Below are 2370 nucleotides of genomic sequence, written 5' to 3' on the forward strand. Positions count from 1 at the left end.
CAACACCAGAAGTCATAGCTGCATGAGGGGCAGTGCAGGCGCAGTAAGAGGTGTCCAGTTACTGTCAGCCACCCCCCCCCCCCGGTGAGCAAACAGTTCATGCCAGTAACTCTTCCCCAGCTCGAGGGGTCCATCCTTCATGTCGTTGGCCTTTTCCTGTTTCAAGTGTTTAAAATAGTCTGGAGGGTCTGGGATGCGGAGCCGAGGTTTCTCCCCCACACCTGCTTGTAAAGTTTCTGCAGATCCACAAGGAAATAAAACACAAAAGACAAACCAGAACTAAATCTCCAGCTGCTAGGTCTAAAACAATTTTTTTTTTCTCTCTCTCTCTTTTTTCTAATGTGTTTGAAATGATTTACAGAATGCACTGAACATCATGAGCGCTACTAAACTGTCCTCATCCAGGTGACTCATATGCATTTCATCATGAGTAAACCACTTTCAAATGGTATTTGTAAAGGTCCACTAAAAAACTTTTTTCCTTTGCCACCAGGTTTATTGCTGGGGCTAGGTTCCTGCATGATTCCACATCTCCCAATAGCCTTTATTTTTTATAGAGGGCAAGAGACAGAGATTGAGAGGGAGAACAAGACTGAGAGAGAATGAGAGACATGCAACAGTGCTCCACTACTCATGAAGCCCCCCCCCCCCAGCCACCCACCCACCCCTGCAGACACTCCCATCTGGTGACCAGGGATGCCAACTTGGGTCCTTATACTCGGTAATGTGTGAGCCACCATCCAGCCCTCCAATTTCTTTCTTAACTGATCAATGAGGAAGTGAAGCCACTGAGAGGGTGGGTCAGACCCAAGTAAAGTATCTCCAACAATGGGACAGTGCGACAATCACTTCAGGAAAAAATAAGCCCCAGTCCAGCCCTCTCCCTCTCCTGGATGTGGAGGTGAATTCGTACCTGAATGGTGCTGAGGTTTGTTTGTTTTGACCAGAGCTCCACCCAGCTCTGGCTTCTGGTGGTCCTGGGAACTGAACTTGGGACTTTGGAGCATAAGGCATGCAAGCCTTTTGCTTAATCACCATGCTATCTTCTTAGCCCTGTGTTATGACTGCTGCTTTGAGTTGATATGCAGCTTTGCTGGTAAATGCAGTTAGCAGGAGAGAAGAGGAAGGAGCTAGCATTATGTCACTGTTTTTCTCTGGGCTAGAACTTCCATGTGTGTTCTCACTCAGCCTAACCAGCAATTCCTAGTGGAGTCAGTTATATCGCCCCCACTTTACAGATGGGAATGCTGAGGTTGAGATGTAGCCTGGAGACATGCTTTGTCTCTGAGGATCTGATGGAAACATCAGCATTTCTGCCCACTCCAGTTATCCACATGGTCCCCTGAGGTGATGTAATAGTAACCACATGTTTAGGGCAATTGGTTCTTGCCTAGACACTGACCTTTGTTTCCTTCCCACCCAGCCAGGAAACTCCCCCAGGGTGCTAGGCTTGCAGTAGGGGGGCAGTGACAGTATGGGTCACTGCAACTCTGACAACTGCCACCAATTGTTAAGCTTTGCTGGGGGCCTGAGCCTAGGTGTCTTAACAGTTAAGACTTTCTTTTCCCCTCAAGAGAGAGTCTGACTGGGCTAGTTCTGTCACTCTCTGCACTGGACAACTCCAGGCTGCAGTTCCTCTTCTGCCCAAAAGGGACACAAGTATAGTTCCTCCCTAACGGGATTCCCTCTTAAATTTATTTTCAAGATTTATGTTACTATATAAATAATATGTACATGTGTGTGAGGGAGATACCAGAGTACAGACACACAGGTGCTGAGGGTGAAATAAGAACTCCACCAGCTGAGCTATCTCCTCCAGCCGTTTTTTTTTTTAATGAGTAAGAGAGAAACCAGAACACAATACCATCACATGTGGTGCCAGGGATCGAACCCAGGGCTTCCCATATGCAAGGTGTGCAAACTCTGTGCTCTATCACTTCTGATGACCATTTTTTTCTTTTCATCTTTTCTTCCTCTCTCTCTCTCTCTCTTTCTCTCTCTCCTCTTCTAGTAGAAGGTAAGAGGCAGAGAGAGATAGCAGAAGAAAGAGACTGAGAGGAGGGAAAATACCTACAGTGCTGCTCCATTGAACTGTGTGTTGCTCTCTGCAGGCTCAGTGAGTGAGTGAGTGAGTGAGTGAGTGAGTGAGTGAGTGAGTGAGTGTTGTGGGGGTTAGATTAGTGTGACTATTGCTGAATACTCAGAAAACCGACCACTGCTACTCCCTCCCACACACTGATAACCTTAGGGGTTGCTGCTGCATAGATACCCCAAGAGTTCATGTCCAGGCAGCTGGACTCGCTGTGAAGCCACAGAAGGCCGTGCTCTCTGGAGCCAGGCTCACCCACTTGACCTGCCACATTTTCCTGG

This window comes from Erinaceus europaeus, chromosome 14 (genome assembly GCF_950295315.1).
Source record: "Erinaceus europaeus chromosome 14, mEriEur2.1, whole genome shotgun sequence".
Taxonomy (NCBI): Eukaryota; Metazoa; Chordata; class Mammalia; order Eulipotyphla; family Erinaceidae; genus Erinaceus; species Erinaceus europaeus.